Raw genomic sequence first — 8,832 nt, 5'->3', positions numbered from 1 at the left:
CACACCAAAGGACTGGTAGTTGAGAAGATAGTTTGATTCCTACTTCAGTAAGAAGCGAATGCAGCCACACTAATTCTGTTGCAGCAGAAGCTAGAGCGCAATACTCAGATTTTGTAGAAGAGCGAGCAACAGCTTGTTGTTTTCGTGAGGCCCAACTAATAAGATTTGCACCAAGAAAGAGGCAGTAACCACTGGTAGACTTTCGATCATCCAAATTAGAAGCCCAGTCGGCATCTGAATAGGCTACTAAGGTAAGAATAGGAGATGACTGAAAGTGTAGCCCAAGATGGAGTGTGCCTCTGATATAGCGGAGGATGCGTTTGCAAGCATTCCAATGGTTTATTAAATGAGCTTTGAGAAATTGACTCAGTTTATTAACTGAGTATGAGAGATGAGAGATCTGGTCGTGTAAGCGTAAGATACTGTAAAGCACCAATGACAATCCTATACACTTCAGGTTTGTCAAATAAAGAACTATCACCAAGAGACAACTTGTTGGCAAGAACCATTGGAGTGGGAACCGGTTTAGAGTCATAAAAGCTTGTCTTGACAAGTAATTCAGATGCATATTTGGACTGTGTTAGATATAACCCAGTGGCTGCCCTTGTTGCCTCAAAGCCCAAAAAATAACTAACAGATCCAAGAGACTTTAATGCAAACTTGGTGTGCAATTGTTGAATAAGATGAGCAATAGACTCTGAACTTGCACCAGTGACCAGAATATCATCAACATAAATAAGGATGAACAAGGGAGACCCTTGCGTTGTTTTGTAGAAAAATGAGTGATCGGAAGTAGAACTCTTAAAACCCCAACTTTGTAAGGTGGTTTTGAGCTGATCAAACCATGCTCTAGGAGCTTGTTTAAGGCCATAAAGTGCCTTATGTAGAAGACAAACATGATTTGGATGTTGAGAATCAATAAAACTAGGTGGTTGTTTCATGTAGACCCTTTCTTGTAAAACTCCATTTAAGAAGGCATTGTTGACATCTATTTGTTGAATATCCCAGCCATATGTAACAACAAGAGCAAAGACCACTTTTATTGTAGAAGCTTTGATAACTGGACTAAAAGTATCAGTGAAATCAAGACCCGACGTTTGTTGAAATCTCTTGGCCACCAACCGAGCTTTATACTTATCTAAAGATCCATCAGCTTTGAACTTGGTACGATATATCCATTTGCAATTTACAACATTCATGTTGGCAGTGGGTGGTAGTAAACTCCATGTGTTGTTCTTCATTAAGGCTGCATATTCAACCTCCATAGCATTTTTCCAAGCTGAGATACTTAAGGCATCTTTGACAGAAGTAGGAGCACCCAAAATCTCGTTTGAAGTAGCAGCAACATAAATTTTTGGTTTGTATATGCCAGACTTGGATCTTTGTTTGCATGGGATGCCCACTTGGTAAGACCGGCGGTACAGGAGAGAGAACATCAGCAGAGTTTAGTGGTACCTCTAATAATAATGAATCAGTAGAAGAAGCACTTACCTCAGTTGTGTTAAGAACATCGTTGGAAGGAGGTACTACTTGAGAGGATGATGATGAAGGATCGGCTTGATTCAGTGAGATAGGTTGGCCAGAAATGGAAGGAGTGGACTCAAGGGAAGAAGGATTTTGAAAGCTCGAAGGAGTTGGTGTTATAGGCGAAGGAGATGGTATTATAAAGGCCGGGGTTGTAGTGTTTTGCCGAGATAAGGAGGCGATATTGGACTGTGAGAACAAGTGAGTATATGGAAATTCAAGTTCATTGAAATTTACACTTCTAGCAATATATATGCGGCCAGTGGGATGTAGACAGCGATATCCTTTGTGAAAGGGATTGTAACCAAGGAATACACACTTTGTGGTTTTGAACTCAAATTTGTGATGACGATAAGGACGTAGATATGGAAAACAAGCGCAACCAAAGACTTTTAGAAAGGTATAGTTGGGTGCAATATTATACAAGCATTCGAAAGGAGATTTTTATTGAAGAGTGAGTGTGGGTAGTCTGTTTATTAGGAAGACAGCAGAAACACAAGCATCCCACCAAAAATGTAAGGGTAGATTGGCTTTGGCTAGGAGTGTAAGAGCGACTTCTGTGATGTGTCTATGTTTTCGTTCTACTCGACCTTGTTGTTGATGGGTGTGAGGGCAAGGGTGGCGAAACAAGATACCAAGTTTTTGAAGATGAGTTTGAAATGGGCGAAACTCTCCCCCCCCCCCCCCCCCCCCCCAATCTGTTTGTAGGTATTTTATGGGTAGATCAAGTTGTTTTTCTGCCATTGTTTTAAACAGTAAAAAAATACTATATGCTTCATATTTGAGACGCATAGGATAGATCCAAGAATACTTGGTGAAATCATCAACAAACAGAATGTAATATTTGCATCCTTCAGGTGATAGATTTGGTGAGGGTCCCCATAAATCAGAATGCACTAATTGCAAAGGTTTAGTTGTTTTCAGTGTAGAACTTGGAAAATTCATTAGATGGTTTTTACCATATTGACAGGCATCACAGAAATTAGCAAGAGATTTTGAACAAGAAACTTGAATTTTATTAAGAACTTGTGTTAGAACAACATGAGAGGGATGTCCAAGTCGGTTGTGCCATAGAGCTACAACTCGAGAGGACCGAGTACAATGAGGAATTTCCGAAACAGCAGAAGAGTTATTGCTACTGGTATTATTGAAAGCAGAAGAAAAATCGCTAACATAGGCAGTAGGTTTGGGATTGAAGGGAGCTGAAGTCTTGGTAGTGGTTGGAAGCATGAGCTGATATAGTCCTTCATGTAGATGCCCCTGAAGTAGTACCTGGTTCGTAACAATGTCCTTAACAAAACACAAGTTAGGTGTAAATTCTAAAGAAACATTATTATCTAAGGTAAACTTAGATATACTGATAAGATTTTTCTTGATGGTAGGGACATGTAATACATTTTTAAGATGTAGAGGTCTGCTAGAATGTATATAAGCATCACCAATATGATGAATATGAAGTTGGGAGCCATTACCTACTACCAGTTTTTCCTTGCCTTTGTAGTTGGTGGGAGAGATGAGCGAATCAGTGTGAGCCGAGACATGATGAGAAGCTCCACTGTCCATATACCAGGAATTGTCAGCAACAGTTGCAGGAGTGGCAAGAAGTGCTTGAGGAGTAGGATCCTGAGACAAGCCATTAGAAGGAGTGGTGTTGTTAATTGGTGCTGCATCACCTTGGTAGTTCAGATCAAAGCGGTGATAACATTTCAGAGCTATATGTCCCATTTTGCCACAAATTTGACAAACCGGTCTGTTGGAGGTATTGTTGTTGCCACGCGGTGAATAACCACGGCCACCATGTCCTCTTGGTGGATAGCCACGACCACGGTAGCCTGGAGTAGAGTTGTTTGAATTTCCACTTTTCTTTGTGGAAGTAGTGTAGTTGGCTGATGGATTTTGAAGATCCACAGTGGTTACAACTTGTTGATTCTCAAGCCTGATCTCATGATTTTGGAGATTGAATTGTAGGTCAGATAAAGTGACTGTCTCTCGAGCAGTAAGATTAACCACAACGGACTCATATTCTGGATGTAATGCCCCGGATTCCCTAATATGGTTAATGGCTGGATTAGTAGGCTGGGAGGGCCATAACTGTTTAATTATGCCATTAAATGTATTTATGCATGTTTATGAGAATTATATTATAATATGATGTTAAATACATGCATGTGGGTCCACAATTGTTTACAGGGGTGTGTTAGTAATTTGGCCCGTTGAGGGCATAATTGTATATTTGCTTGCATGTCAATGATATATTATGAGGCCACATTATGATGTGGATTGGTTTGAGAATCTCGGCATGAGACGATCTTTAAATATGATTTAGCGGTTTGGTCATAATAGGTTTAAGCTCGGGGCTCGGGGTGAGTCTCGGGATGTTTTTAATGATTAGAGCGTTACCGGGAATAATAGGGTAACAGGATATGAATTATTGATGTTTGAGAACATTGAGATTAGCGGGAATTGGGAAGCGTTAATTATGATTAACGGGATAAGTGGAAAGTACCAATTTTACCCTTGAAGTGGTTTTAGAGGCCTTAAGTGACTTAAGGGTATTTTAGTCATTTGGATGGATTTATATAACCCTTTAGTTAGCTGTAGAAGCATATAGAATAAACAGAGCCAAAACAGGGTTTTCTTCTCCAACCCGTAAACCATCCTTCACCATTTTCTCTTTTGGAGTTTTTGAGCTCTAAGTGGAGTTTCAAGCTAGGAAATCCTAGGGCTGGATTTGTGGACTTGGTTTAACCATTGAAGGAGGTTCAAATCTGAATTTGAGGTGAGTTTAGCCATGAGTTTCTGGTTTACACTCAATTTTTCTTTTAGTTTTTCAGCTTATCTATTCTTGTTGATAGTTTGGATTTGGGGAGGTTTTGATTGATGTTTAGTTTGGGTTTTGATAAGGGTGAGTTATGGGTGATGTTTAGAGGTTAAATTGAGTGTTTGGAGGAGGTTTGGAGCTAGTTAGAGGGATTGGTTCCAAGGGAAATCGCAGGGGAGAGTTGGCTGGCGCGTGCTGCCATTTTGGTAATTCTGGGTATTGAGCCACGACATGGCTGTGGTGTGCCGCAGCTCATGGCGTCTGGTAGAGAGGGTTGCCTCTGTCTGAGAGGCGGGCCGCGACCCTTAGTGGCTTTTTGGGAAAAATGGTGTTTTTAGCTTGGGGATTCAAGCCTTAGGCCTCGGGGTTGAACCTAGTACCCGGTTGAGTAGTGTTTGATGTCTCGGAGGCTAGGTTTTGGTTTGGGAACCCTCTGTTATCATTTTTGTAATGCCCCAAATTTCCTAATAAGGTTTAGGACCTTGATTAGGAGGCCGGGAGGGCCATAATTGATTTATTATAGTGTTTAATGATTATATGCATGTTTACGTGAATTATATTATTATATGATGGTGAATGCATGCATATGGGTTCATATGTTAATTATGAGGGTATTTTGGTAATTTGGCCACTGTGGGCGTAAATGTGTATTTTGGGTGCATGATTGTGATTAATTAATATAGCCACATTATAAGGTGGATTGGTTCGAGCTATTCGACGTGAGACGATCATGAGATGTAAGTGTTCGGTCTAGTCATAACGGGTTTAAGTTCGGGGCTCGGGGTGAGTCTCGGGGTCATTTTAATGATTAGAGCATTACCGGGAATTAAAGGGTAATGGGATATGATTTATTGGTATTTGGGAATATTGAGAATAGCGGGAATTGGAGAGCGTTAATTATAATTAACGAGATAGGCGGGAAAGGACGGTTTTACCCTCGAAAGCTTTTAGAGGGATTTATTTGGCTTAAGGGCATTATGGTCTTTTGACCTTAAGGATTTATATAAGTTTTGGGGGGTTTGGAAGGCTGTAGAAAAAATACTAAAACAGAGCCTATCCTCATCTCTTCTTTTCTCTCCCGTACAAGTTTTCCTTCACTCTTTTCTTTGAATTTTGAGAGCCACCTTGAGGAGTTAAGCTTGGAGGTCAAAGGGGGAAGCTAGGGAACTTGTCTCATCCATTAAAGGGGATTCAAATTGTGTTTGAAGTGAGTTCCAGTCTTGTAATTTATGGTGTGCTCTGTTTTTTAGTTGATGATTTGTTAATGGAAAGTTTGGATTAATAGAAGTTTGGGAGAAGTTTTCTTTGGGTTTTGATGAGGGAGAGTGCGAGTCCTAAAAAAGTTTTTAGGACTCGCGCCCCGCGAGTCCTCTATTTGAGAGCCTTAAAAACCTTAGTTTTTAGGACTCGCGTTGCGAGTCCTAAAATGATGTTTTTAGGACTCACGTTGCGAGTCCTAAAAGAATGTCTGCGAGTCCTAAAAGATCTTGCTGAGTGCCTTTAAGTAAGGTTTTTAGGACTCGCGCTGCGAGTCCTAAAAAATGTCCGCGAGTCCTAAAAGATCTTGCTGAGTGCCTTTAAGTAAGGTTTTTAGGACTCGCACTGCGAGTCCTAAATAATGTCCGCGAGTCCTAAAAGATCTTGCTGGGTGCTTTTAAGTAAGGTGCGAGTCCTAAAAAAATGTCCGCGAGTCCTAAAAGATCTTGCTGAGTGCCTTTAAGTAAGGTTTTTAGGACTCTCTTTGGGTGACCTTAAAAGTTATATTTTTAATTTTTAAAAAATTTATTTATTGTTATTTTAAATTAAAAATTATGATTTAAATGAAACATTTATATACAAATTAATCTAAAAATTTATAGATTAAAATAACAAAACTTATTAAAATTATAATCGTCTTGACCTTAAAAAATATATAACTAGATTTACAAAGTAAATAATTAACCATTCAAACAAGAATCATTTACTCTAATAAAAATTACAAATATAATAAAACACTAAATTCATTGTCAAACAACATATATTTCTTCTTCTTGTCCTTGTACTCACCCTCGTCACTGCCTTTCCAAAGTAAGGATTGGCTGCCATGAATTTCTTTATAAAATCATCCCTGAAACATGAAAAATCACATTATTATACACCGAACATGAAAAATTATAACTAGATTTTTATTGTAGTGTACATAAATAAGTTTATTCACAATTGCTACAATTAATGGGAATATGACAAGAGAGTATGAGTTAATATATCAAGCATAACATGTAGACTTTAATGGGAATATGTCAAATATCAAGCATTTGAATCAATATAATAATAAAAATTTCAATGGAGGCATAAACCTTTACTTAAGATGCATGCTATCATGTGAAAAGCTAGTACTCTTTGAATATTATTATAATCCAAGTACTCTTTGGATTCCAACCCAGTTGCTGGGCACGATAGAACTTCAAGAAAGTGTTGGCAAAATAAGAATTAAAACCCATCAAGACATGCCACAGAGCATGACCCTAGCAGTACTATCCTTCTACAATATATATATATATACACTCCTACAATATATACACTCGCAACCCATCAAGACATGCCACAGAGCATGACCCTGGCAGTATTATCCTTCTACAATATATATAACCACTATTAACTAAAACATCTTTTTAAGTTATTTTCTTGCATGACAACTCATACCAGCAAAAATGAGTTGATCAAAAGGTTTAAAAAGGAATGAAAGCCTTTTTTATAAAAAGTTTTGGTAGTGATTGATCATAACAAAATCAAGTTTTAGATGCTTTAATGTGGTAGAACTATAATATTCAATTCAAGAACTAACAGTTACACCCAAAATTGGGAGACTAAAGTTAGACTGTATACTCTTTTATACAAAAACATAGTGTACAAACCAAGGTATTTTGTCTATTCAAATACAATCCAGGAATAGATTTAATATATATTTATATCAAATGAAGAAATATCAATCTTGGGAACACAATAAGTGTTGAAATAAAGATCAAATATAACCTAAACAGAAACCATAAAGAAGAAAAGTGATGAAGTGAATGTCCAAAAATCAAATTCACAGATCATGACATGGAGAATTCTTGGAGTGAATTGAATTCAAAGGCATAACAAAGCTAATAATTAAGAGTGGGAGATTTTATTACATAACCAATAAATGTCTCAACTTAACTAGATTCCAAAGAACTCAACTCATCGGTCCGATCCGCTTGTTCTTTCTTGAACTTTTCAATCTTTCATAACCACTACATTCATAGTATATATAACCACTATATATATATTAGTATGCAAGTTCTCTCTTATTATTATTTTTATACAATCAGATATAGATGTAGTATATGCAACAACAGCGGTAGCACAGCAGCAGGGCTGAGTTATTTCAAAGGTGTTTGAATTGAGAGAGAAAGAGAAGACTATGTATATATAATAGAAATAAGAAGTAGGGTTTATAGCTGACACCATGGAAAAGCCTCCTTCTCATCTCTCTCTGTATAAATATATGTACATATATATACGAAAAGCTAACAATATAATTACAAAATCTCTTTCGGCTATACATATTTGGGAATAATTAATACATTTACATATTATGTACTAAATGGCTATAGTGCAGTGCTATAGGAAATGTGATCTTCTACTGCGTATAAGTATAATTATTCTTAATACAAGTATTAAGAACTTTACTAAACCATGTTTATCATGGAAAACATATAGCTGTCTTTACTGACTAAATCAACCATGGAAAAGATACATCAGAACCTCAAAATACTATATCAAATACTTCAAAGACAACCATTGTCGGTGAAATTTGATTAAGAGAACTCTCAAACTAGTAGTAGAGAGAAGAAGGTACCTGTTGTTATATCTTCAATCTCTCATTCCCAATTTATTATTGATACTTTAACAATTTAGCATTGAGAAACAAAGACACAATAACTAACATAAAACACTACCAAATTAAGTATTTAAAAAAAAAAAAAAAGAATACCCATTTTGAGACTTAATTCACCTCTAAACCAAAAACTGTGAAACTAGAAGACTAAAAACATTCACATATTATTGAAGATTAGAACACTATTAATAATTGCAGAGTAGATATTCAATATATTTATATTAAATGCATTAACATATACTTCATTGAGAATTGTAAAGAACCTCAAACAAACTCAAAAGACTATAAAAGATGAAACTCTTATCGTTATATTGGCTACCTAAAAAACTATTATAAATAGAAATCCTTGCATGGGTCTACTCAAACATCATTCAATCAATGGCCAGCAAAATACTTTCAATCATCATTCAATCAATGACCACTCCTTCCATTTGTCCCTTCTACTCAATTCTAAGGCCCTCACATGAAAATTGTTCAAAGCATAACCAGCAATGATTTTGCTATTACAAAAAAAAAAAAAAAAATGAACCTAACATCTTATACCATGTTTTCCTAAATCTCATTAGAGCATTATTACAAACATATG

This window comes from Humulus lupulus, chromosome 8, assembly GCF_963169125.1.
Source record: "Humulus lupulus chromosome 8, drHumLupu1.1, whole genome shotgun sequence".
Taxonomy (NCBI): Eukaryota; Viridiplantae; Streptophyta; class Magnoliopsida; order Rosales; family Cannabaceae; genus Humulus; species Humulus lupulus.
Note: the sequence above shows the minus strand (reverse complement) of the source record.